The sequence below is a fragment of the Dermochelys coriacea genome, chromosome 1 (assembly GCF_009764565.3).
Source record: "Dermochelys coriacea isolate rDerCor1 chromosome 1, rDerCor1.pri.v4, whole genome shotgun sequence".
In the NCBI taxonomy this organism is placed as follows: Eukaryota; Metazoa; Chordata; order Testudines; family Dermochelyidae; genus Dermochelys; species Dermochelys coriacea.
Window position 1 is genome coordinate 286,156,188 of NC_050068.2, and position 11,564 is coordinate 286,167,751.

Here is an 11,564-nt window from a genome sequence, read left to right on the forward strand (position 1 = left end):
TGGGGAGATTTATATACACAGAGAACATGAAACAATGGGTGTTACCATACACACTGTAACAAGAGTGATCAGGTAAGGTGAGCTATTCTTAGCAGGAGAGCTGGGGGGAAAAAAAAAAAAAAAAAAAAAAAAAACACTTTTGTAGTGATAATCAAGATGGGCCATTTCCAGCAGTTCACAAGAATGGGTGAGGAACAGTGGGGGGTAGGGAGAGGGGAATAAGCATGGGGAAGTAGTTTTACTTTGTGTAATGACACATCCACTCCCAGTCTTTATTCAAGCCTAAGTTAATTGTATCCAGTTTGCAAATTAATTCCAATTCAGCAGTCCCTCATTGGAGTCTGTTTTTGAAGTTTTTTTTGTTGAAGAAATGCCACTTTTAGTCTGTAATCGAGTGACCAAAGAGACTGAAGTGTTCTCCGACTGGTTTTTGAATGTTATAATTCTTGATGTCTGATTTGCGTCCATTTAGTCTTTTACATAGAGACTGTACAGTTTGGCCAATGTACATGGCAGAGGGACATTGCTGGCACATATCACATTGGTAGATGCGCAGGTGAACGAGCCTCTGATGGTGTGGCTGATGTGATTAGGCCCTATGATGGTGTCCCCTGAATAGATATGTGGACACAGCTGGTAATAGGCTTTGTTGCAAGGATAGGTTCCTGGGTTAGTGATTCTGTTGTGTGGTGTGTGGTTGCTGGCGAGTATTTGCTTCAGGTTGGGGGACTGCCTGTAAGCAAGGATTGGCCTATCTCCCAAGATCTGTGAGAGTGATGGGTCGTCCTTCAGGATAGGTTGTAGATCCTTGATGATGCGTTGGAGAGGTTTTAGTTGGGGGCTGAAGGTGATGGCTAGTGGCGTTCTGTTATTTTCTTTGTTGGGCCTGTCCTGTAGTAGGTGACTTCTGGGTACTCTTCTGGCTCTGTCAATCTGTTTCTTCACTTCAGCATCTGGGTATGTAATTGTAAGAACGCTCGATAGAGATCTTGTAGGTGTTTGTCTCTGTCTGGGGGTTGGAGCAAATGTGGTTGTATTGTAGAGGTTGGCTGTAGACAATGGATCATGTGGTGTGGTCTGGATGAAAGCTGGAGGCATGTAGGTAGGCATAGCGGTCAGTAGGTTTCCGATATAGGGTGGTGTTTATGTGACCATCGTTTATTAGCACCATAGTGTTCAGGAAGTCGATTTCTTGTGCGGACTGGTCCAGGCTGAGGTTGATGGTGGAATGGAAATTGTTGATATGGTAGAATTCCTCAAGGGCTGCTTTTCCATGGGTTCAGATGATGAAGATATCATCAATACAGCGCAAGTAGAGTAGGGGCATTAGGGGATGAGAGCTGAGGAAGCGTTGTTCTAAGTCAGCCATAAAAGTGTTCGCAAAAAGAAAAGGAGTACTTGTGGCACCTTAGAGACTAACAAATGTATTTGAGCATAAGCTTTCGTGAGCTACAGCTCACTTCATCCGATGCATTCGGTGGAAAATACAGTGGGGAGATTTATATACACACACGGAGAACATGAAACAATGGGTTTTATCATCCACACTGTAAGGAGAGTGATGATAAAACCCATTGTTTCATGTTCTCCATGTGTGTATATAAATCTCCCCACTGTATTTTCCACCGAATGCATCCGATGAAGTGAGCTGTAGCTCACAAAAGCTTATGCTCAAATAAATTTGTTAGTCTCTAAGGTGCCACAAGTACTCTTTCTTTTTGCGAATACAGATTAACACAGCTACTACTCTGAAACCTGTCATAAAAATGTTGGCATACTGTGGGCCACGCGGGTACCCACAGCAGTGCCGCTGATTTGAAGGTATACATTGTCCCCAAATGTGAAATAGTTATGGGTGAGGACAAAGTCACAAAGTTCAGCCACCAGGTTAGCCGTGACAGTATCGGGGATACTGTTCCTGACGGCTTGTAGTCCATCTTTGTGTGGAACGTTGGTGTAGAGGGCTTCTACATCCATAGTGGCCAGGTTGGTGTTTTCAGGAAGATCACCGATGGATTGTAGTTTCCTCAGGAAGTCAGTGGTGTCTCGAAGATAGCTGGGAGTGCTGGTAGCGTAGGGCCTGAGGAGGGAGTCTACATAGCCAGACAATCCTGCTGTCAAGGTGCCAATGCCTTAGATGATGGGGCGTCCATAATTTCCAGGTTTATGGATCTTGGGTAGCAGATAGAAAACCCCAGGTCAGGGTTCCAGGGGTTTGTCTGTGTGGATTTGTTCTTGTGCTTTTTCAGGGAGTTTCTTGAGCAAATGGTGTAGTTTCTTTTGGTAACTCTCAGTGGGATCAGAGGGTAATGGCTTGTAGAAAGTGGTGTTGGAGAGCTGCCTAGTAGCCTCTTGTTCATACTCCGACCTACTCATGGTGACGACAGCACCTCCTTTGTCAGCCTTTTTGATTATGATGTCAGAGTTGTTTCTGAGGCTGTGGATGGGGTTGTGTTCTGCACGGCTGAGGTTATGGGGCAAGTAATGCTGCTTTTCCACAATTTCAGCTCGTGCACGTCGGCGGAAGCACTCTATGGAGAAGTCCAGTCTGTTGTTTTGACCTTCAGGAGGAGTCCACCCAGAATCCTTCTTTTTGTAGTCTTGGTAGAAAGGGCTCTGTGGGTTAGTATGTTGTTCAGAGGTGTGTTGGAAATATTCCTTGAGTCGGAGACGTCGAAAGCAGGATTCTAGGTCACCACAGAACTGTATCATGTTAGGGGTGGAGGGGCAGAAGGAGAGGCCCCGAGATAGGACAGATTCTTCTGCTGGGCTAAGAGTATAGTTGGATAGATTAACAATATTGCTGGGTGGGTTAAGGGAACCATTGTTGTGGCTCCTTGTGGCATATAGTAGTTTAGATAGCTTAGTGTCCTTTTTCTTTTGTAGAGAAGCAAAGTGTGTGTTGTAAATGGCTTGTCTAGTTTTTGTAAAGTCCAGCCACGAGGAAGTTTGTGTGGAAGGTTGGTTCTTGATGAGAGTATCCAGTTTTGAGAGCTCATTTTTAATCTTTCCCTGTTTGCTGTAGAGGACGTTGATTAGGTGGTTCTGCAGTTTCTTTGAGAGTGTGTGGCACAAGCTGTCAGCACAGTCTGTGTGGTACGTAGACTGTAATGGATTTTTTACCTTCAGTCCTTTTGGTATCACGTCCATCTGTTTGCATTTGGAAAGGAAGATGATGTCTGTCTGTATCTGTATGAGTTTTTTCATGAAGTTGATAGATTTCCACTCCATACAACTAAATTCAGTGCCTTGCATAATGACAGGTTTCAGAGTAGCAGCCATGTTAGTCTGTATCCGCAAAAAGAAAAGGAGTACTTGTGGCAGAAAAGGAGTACAAAAGGACTACAGAGGCTTGTTCACCTGCACATCTACCAATGTGATATATGCCATCATGTGCCAGCAATGCCCCTCTGCCATGTACATTGGCCAAACTGGACAGTCTCTGCATAAAAGAATAAATGGATACAAAACAGATGTCAAGGATTATAACATTCAAAAACCAGTCGGAGAACACTTCAGTCTCTTTGGTCACTCGATTACAGACTAAAAGTGGCAATTCTTCAACAAAAAAAACTTCAAAAACAGACTCCAATGAGGGACTGCTGAACTGGAATTAATTTGCAAACTGGATACAATTAAATTAGGCTTGAATAAAGACTGGGAGTGGATGTGTCATTAGACAAAGTAAAACTATTTCCCCATGTTTATTCCCCTCTCCGTCTCCCCCACTGTTCCTCACCCGTTCTTGTCAACTGCTGGAAATAGCCCACCTTGATCATCACTACAAAAGGTTTTTTCCCCTCAGCTCTCCTGCTGGTAATAGCTCACCTTACATGATCACTCTCATTACAGTGCATATAGTAACACCCATTGTTTCATGTTCTCTGTATATATAAATCTCCCCACTGTATTTTCCACTGCATGCATCTGACAAAGTGAGCTGTAGCTCACGAAAGCTTATGCTCTAATGAATTTGTTAGTCTCTAAGGTGCCACTAGTACTCCTTTTCTTTTGACATAATTAGATCAACGTAAACTGCCTTACATTGACCTAATTGTGTAGTGTAGACCAGGTCATAGAAATGTTTAAGTACTAACTAAACAGTTACTTATTTTATATTTCAACTATCTGGAATAGTTGCAACTTTAACCATGGGTCTATCACACAAATCTGTTCAGTTCTAATGACAGCTTTTGTGATGCCAAACCAAACCATGCTAAAGAATGTCCATATCTGACTTATACAGAACAAAAAACCCTAACTCAATAAGAAGTCACACATGGATAATACAACTCTGGAAAGGAGTGGAGACATGGTACTCCAGTTTTATAAACTATAATGGATATAAAGGTCTCAATGAATCAATCCTAACTAGGTATTCCATGGTACAGTAACCCTAGTAAATGATGAAGCAGTGCAGGCAGTCATCAAAATCTCACTATTGCAAGTTTTTCCTAGGAGCTGTGGGCTGAGGAAGAACTGAGGCTGAAGACTCAAGATAAAAGCAGTGCAACAGTTCATATCTGGAAGCTTATCTTTCAAATAGTATTTTTAAATTAAAGCTTAAATTTTGCAGAAATTGAGGGGTCTGGATTCTGTTATTGCCAATCAAAGCATTCAAAAAACATCAGACCCCTAAAAGATCATGAGATGGCTTAGAATTCAGCTTTTAAAAAAATAAAAAAAATAAATTGAGTCTTTATGTGCCTTCTGCTTTTGGAGCATTTAGGACTCACGTCTTCGAGCGCTTTCAGGGCAATGATGAAGACTAGAAAAATCAGCTCTCTTTCTTTCTTTCTTTCTTTCTTTCTTTCTTTCTTTCTTTCTTTCTTTCTTTCTTTCTTTCTTTCAAGTGGAATTCTCATTTCATTCCAGGAGTTGGGGTTTTAAGTAAAAATCCACCCAATACTGACAAGATTGCCAGAGTTGGAAACTATGGGAACCACACACACAGTAAAGGTTTCTTACTTGCCAGTAATAAGCAAATTTTTCAAGTCCTGCCATAGATGCATTGAAAGTGTCTTGAGCTATTAGAATAATTATACAGTAACAGTGGTATTTAAACTAAAATACAAGTCTCTTAAGCACAGACAGGAGAAGAGCCTCAGATAGTAATAAGCAAATTTTACTGTGAGCATTTGTGCAAGAGAAGTTCTATAATGGATATAAAATGCAATTAAGAACAAACAGAAACTTTCGAATTATGAGTAAAGGAGAGTTATACTTTAACTCTTCAGCACAGTGAAACCGTAACTGAGGCCTTGTCTATACTTAAATGGGTTTACCAGTACAGATATATGCTATAGCTTAAAACAGTTCCCTGAATGTAATATACTATACTAGCAAAAAGACTTTTTGCCTACATAGCTTTCGCTGGCATAGCTATGTCAGTTAGAAATGTGAAAGGCGTGGGGAGAAAATCGCATTCTTAACAGACATAGCTACACTGGTAAAACATTCTAATTTAGACAAGGCCTAACATTCAGAAGAACTCCAGGCAGGCACAGGTCTCTGCTCACAGCATACTATGAGGCTTGGTCTACACTAGCAACTTATATCCGTATAACTACGTCACTCAAGGCTGTGGAATATCTACCCCCCTAAGGGACACAGTTATGCCAACCTAACTCTCAGGTTAGAGAGCACTATATGAATGGGAGGGTTCCTCCCATTGACATAGTGACTGCCTTTCTGGGAGATAAAGTACCTATGCCGACGGGAGAAGTCCTCCAATTGGTGTAGGTAGCATCTTCAGTGTAGTGCAACAGTGGCGCAGCTGTGCTGCTGCAGCAGCATTTTAAGTGTAGAGAAGCCCTACATCAATCCGTCTGTTAAATGATGCCTTAAATTTAGAGGATATACAGAAAGGAGTCTGATTCCATGAAGGTTACAGAGATTCCTTTGAAGCAGCACATATCAAATGACTAGAGATGGCTGAAATCGAATATTGAATAAACTCACATAATGGAAAATGTATATTGGTCTTAATGACCGATATATTTAATTAGAGGACTATGCACGGTAACACAGAATATTCCCACCTATACGGGGTAACAGAACGTTCACACTATGTAAAGAAGCACACAAGAGAAAATAACCTCCCTGATGACAAGTGTACCAATGAGTGTGGGATGGTAACACAGAGGGAAAGATCTAACAGCCAAGATACTGAAAATACACAAACTCCAAGAATGTAAAAACTGTATTTGTCCATAAACAGACTAATTATAAAGTATCCTATCTAGTGAGGTTGTTTTTCAGATTTTAAAATGAGATTTTATGCCACAACTTTTTATTTTTACTTTATTTTCTAACAAACCTTTCTTTCTGTAGAAAGAATAGTAAATATGGCAGGCGACCAGCTTGGCTTAACAGTGAAATCCTTGCCGATCTTAAACACAAAAAAGAAGCTTACAAGAAGTGGAAGATTGGACAAATGACCATGGAAGAGAATAAAAATATTGCTCGGGCATGCAGGAGTGAAATCAGGAAGGCCAAATCACACCTGGAGTTGCAGCTAGCAAGAGATGTTAAGAGTAACAAGAAGGAAGGGTTTCTTCAGGTATGTTAGCAACAAGAAGAAAGTCAAGGCAAGTGTGGGCCCCTTACTGAATGAGGGAGGCAACCTAGTGACAGAGGATATGGAAAAAGCTAACGTACTCAATGCTTTTTTTGCCTCTGTCTTCACGAACAAGGTCAGCTCCCAGATTGCTGCACTGGGCAGCACAGCATGGGGAGGAGGTGACCAGCCCTCTGTGGAGAAAGAAGTGGTTCGGGACTATTTAGAAAAGCTGGACGAGCACAAGTCCATGGGGCCGGATGCGCTGCATCCAAGAATGCTAAAGGAGTTGGCGGATGTGATTGCAGAGCCATTATCTTTGAAAACTCATTGAGATCGGGGGAGGTCCCGGATGACTGGAAAAAGGCTAACGTAGTGCCCATCTTTAAAAAAGGGAAGGAGGATGATCCTGGGAACTACAGGCCAGTCAGCCTCACCTCAGTCCCTGGAAAAGTCATGGAGCAGGTTCTCAAGGAATCAATTCTGAAGCACTTAGAGGAGAGGAAAGTGATCAGGAACAGTCAGCATGGATTCACAAAGGGCAAGTCATGCCTGACTAATCTAATTGCCTCCTATGACAAGATAACTGGCTCTGTGGATGAGGGGAAAGCAGTGGACGTGTTGTTCCTTGACTTTAGCAAAGCTTTTGACATGGTCTCCCTCAGTATTCTTGCCAGTAAGTTAAAGTAGTATGGGCTGGATGAATGGATGATAAGGTGGATAGAAAGCTGGCTAGACTGTCGGGCTCAATGGGGAGTGATCAATGGCTCCATGTCTAGTTGGCAGCTGGTATCAAGTGGAGTCCCCCAAGGGCCAGTCCTCAGGCCGGTTTTGTTCAATATCTTCATTAATGATCTGGAGGATGGTGTGGATTGCACCTTCAGCAAGTTTGCAGATGACACTAAACCGGGAGCAGAAGTAGATACGCTGGTGGGTAGGGATAGGATACAGAGGGCCCTCGACAAATTAGAGGATTGGGCAAAAAGAAATCTGATGAGGTTCAACAAGGACAAGTGCAGAGTCCTGCACTTAGGATGGAAGAATCCCATGCACCGCTACAGACTAGGGACCGAATGGCTCGGCAGCAGTTCTGTAGCAAAGGACCTAGGGGTTACAGTGGACGAGAAGCTGGATATGAGTCAACACTGAGTTGCCAAGAAGGCCAATGGCATTTTGGAATGTATAAATAGGGGCATTGCCAGCAGATCCAGGGACGTGATCGTTCCCCTCTATTTGACATTGGTGAGGCCTCATCTGGAGTACTGTGTCCAGTTTTGGGCCCCACACTACAAGAAGGATGTGGAAAAATTGGAAAATTGTCAGCGGAGGGCAACAAAAATGATTAGGGGACGAACTCATGACTTATGAGGAGAGGCTGAGGAAACTGGGATTGTTTAGTCTGTGGAAGAGAAGAATGAGGGGGGATTCGATAGCTGCTTTTAACTACCTGAAAGGGGGTTCCAAAGAGGATGGATCTAGACTGTTCTCAGAGGTAGCAGATGACAGAACGAGGAGTAATGGTCTCAAGTTGCAGTGGGGAAGGTTTAGGTTGGATATTAGGAAAAACTTTTTCACTAGGAGAGTGGTGAAACACTGGAATGCATTACCTAGGGTGGTGGTGGAATCTTCTTCCTTAGAAGTTTTTAAGGTCAGGCTTGACAAAACCCTGACTGGGATGATTTAGTTGGGGATTGGTCCTGCTTTGAGCAGGGGGTTGGACTAGATGACCTCCTGAGGTCCCTTCCAACCCTGATATTCTATGATCCTATGATTCTTTTATAAGGAAGATCCCTTGGGGTTGGTCTACACTAACACTGTAAGTCGATATAAGATACACTAGTTCAGTTACATAAGTTACATAACTGAAGTCGACGTAATTTTAGGTTGACTTACAGTAGTGTCTACAGCGCGCTATGTCGACGGGAGGCACTCTCCCATTGGCTTAGGATATCTTCACCAAACCCGCTAAATTGACACCACTGTATCTATCACAGCAGTGTCAATTTACCCAGTAGCATAGACATGGCCTTGGAGACCATTCCCAAAGACTAAGAAAACAAACTGGCCTCTGGTAAGCAGCAGATAGAGGTAAAGGGTACCCATGCTGAGGCATATAATCAAAAGCACCCGGGAAGAAAGTCTTCATTACCAAAAAAACACTAGCTGTAGTTACTTGCATGCACAGAAAAACATGATGACTGCAATGAAGAACAGAGAACTGACGCGCACGAGTGTTTTAATGTAGATGGTCACTATTTGAAAATGAATCTGAATCATAACCATAATGCAATGAAAACAAATTAAGTAAATACTACAAATTGGCCATATAGAAAACAGAACAATCATTGTAAAAAGAGACAAATAAGGCCGTTTAAGGGTCTTATGGGAGGTGTGGCAACAGCAAAGAACCCTACGAAAGAGTGCAGGAACAAACTATGGCAAAATCCTAGCTGTCATGTAACATCAGGAACATTACTTATATAACAGAGGCAACATATGAAGCAGAAAACAGAGCTATAAAAGAATGAGTACAGCTAAGATGTTGCCCTTACGACTGGTAATAACACACACCCAAGTAAAAAGGGGGAAGAGAGCAGAAAAACAAGGTCCATGTGTTGTCTTCAATTGGCAGCAAAACTCCAATGAGTATCAAGAAACATTTTGCATGTTGATCAGGAGCAATGTATGATCAAAAGGCAGGACCATTACAAATAGGACTCAGAAAGTAAAACTGACTTGGACATATTGCGAAAGTTGAATACCCTGTGAGGAAAAAGTGAGTGACTGAAGCCCTCAAGAAAGGACTGCAATGGGACAGAGATAAAAGTTCAAGTAAAGAAGTGAAAGAATTAGGATCTAGGGCAGTGTTTTCAACCTATTACATATTGTGGGCCGCATATGCAGCCTACAATGTGTAAACTGGGTCGTAGAGGCTGGGCGGCAGGGCACTGGCAGCCCAGACCCTGACCCTGGACCCCCAATGCATGGCTGCCCAGGCTCTCGGAGCTTGCAGGACCTGGCGGCTGCCCCAGACTCCAGAGCTCGCAGGGCCAGCCAGCTGCCTCAAGACCTGGGACCCTGTGGGGCTGGCCAGCTGCCTGCCTGGGACCCCACTGTGCAGCTGTCCCGGACCTTAGAGCTTGCGGGATGGGACGGCTTACCTGGGCCCCACGCCATGTGGGGCAGGCTAGCTGCCAGCCCCAGTCCCCCGCTACGCAGCTGCTCAGGCACCCGGAACTCACAGGGCCAGCCAACTGCCCTGGACTTCGGGCCCCTGATCATCCAGGGCCAGACGGTAGCCCCGGGCCCCAGACCCCGCAGTGCAGGGCAGGGCAGGCCAGAGCCTGACCCCGCCACACTAGGCGGTGGGGCAGCACAATCCTCTATTCCTGGGCAGCTGAGACCCCCGGCATACCCACAGCCTTTATCACACAGCTGAGCTGGGCCGCAGCTGTGTGCTAATTGGGTTGCATGTGGGCCCCAGGTTGAGAATCATTGATCTAGGGTAACTCAGGAAGCAAAAGAGGAGAATTAATAGAATTTTAGTTTAGTTAATAAGAATTGGCTATAAGCGTGCATTGGGGTAAGATCTGACATATTCATTAACCTAGTGGCTGATATGGCTGATCCTTTGGGATTGGTAGAACTCTTTATATGATGAATAAGATTTTTAGTAATCTTCATCATATTTGACTTGGCTGTATGGGTGAGAGCTCAAGACTGGGCTACTATAAGGGAACTGTATTACCGGCATCTGGGTAACCAATAAGGTATTGTAGATGTAGGTGCCAACTCCAGGGGTGCTCCAGGGCTGAAGTACCCACAGGAAAAAAAATTAGCAGGTGCTTAGCAACCATCAGAAGCCAAGCTCCCCTCTCACCCCAGCACCTCCCACCCGCTGGCAGCCCCACTGATCAACTCCTCCTGCTCCCTCCCAGCGCCTCCTGCATGACACAGAACAGCTGTTTTGTGGCATGCGTGGGGGGGACACTCGGGGGGGGAAGCGAGGCAGGGATAGGGCCTTGGGGGAAGGGGTGGAGTGGGAGCAGGACTAGGGTGGAGGGGTCGAGCACCCCCCAGGATAGAGAGAAAGTTGGCACCTATGATTGTAGAAGCTGTTTTGTTGCTGGCTTGGTGAATCTAAGTACAATATTAGAATAACCACCAGTTTTGGGGAATATCTGCCCCATTCTTTGCAGTTTGCCCTAATTGAACAATATCAGCCTGGCCCCCCTGAGATCCCGGTCACACATGGTTATACTGATGTAACTGCTCTGGTGCAAACCCTGAGGGAGATTCTTTGAACTAGCATAAACCATGACTTGCATCCATGGACCTTTACCACAACGTAGTTAAGTCCTTGACAGGGAGAGAGTTTTTTCTCCAAGCCCACATGTCAACTTGGAGTTTGCATTTACTTGGAAAGAGCAACACTCCACGTTTTAGCATGTCTCTAACATTTATGAGCTAGAATGTGAAAAATGAGTTATGTAAAGAATGTATGCATTTTATCTAGCCTTGTGAAACAAAGTTCCCTTCAGTATTCAAAATAAAGAAAGGAAGTTAGTAAAAAAAAAAATAGCAGTCAAGCCTACAGACTGTCCTTTTAAGATAAAAAATTACCTAGGAGATCCACAAGTAGGTTTTAGTCTGTCATTATGGCTTCAGGATATGAAAAGGAAACACTTGTCTGTTGTATAACACCAACGTCCACTTTTCTCATCATTACAGAAGCCTACACTAACACTGTTCTAATTTTCATTTCAACTTCTCATTGCTGAAGTTTTCAGAATAAGTCCCTGATTAAGGAAAGAAGAGTGATGGGGATTTCAAGGGAACAGGCACAGACACCTAGTAATGAAGAGTGAGACTAATGTTGATCATCCAATAAATTGCTGGCCTGAACTGGACACAACTTAAAATTTCATTTTTAAATTTAAAATTTAATTTTTGTAAAAAACAACAAGACATTTTTCAAGGAATATAGTTCCTTCAAAGCAAATAT